Raw genomic sequence first — 286 nt, forward strand, 5'->3', positions numbered from 1 at the left:
ATTCCTTTCCATCGCAGATGAATCATCAACCTATACATATAATCATAAATTCCCATCCATCTTAGATAAACGACATACGAATAAAACTGACAATGAAGCCACTATTCTACACCCTCCCCTTCTCCCCCTCCCCTTCTCCCCTCCCTCTTCCCCTCCCTTCCCCTCTCCCCCCCTTCTCCCCTCCCTCTCTCCCCTTTCCCCTTCCCCCCTTCTCCCTCCTCACCCAGCCTTTCCCCCTCTCCCTCTCCTTCCCCTCCACCCCCTTCCCCTTTCCCCTCTTCCTCCC

This window comes from Penaeus monodon, chromosome 24, assembly GCF_015228065.2.
Source record: "Penaeus monodon isolate SGIC_2016 chromosome 24, NSTDA_Pmon_1, whole genome shotgun sequence".
In the NCBI taxonomy this organism is placed as follows: Eukaryota; Metazoa; Arthropoda; class Malacostraca; order Decapoda; family Penaeidae; genus Penaeus; species Penaeus monodon.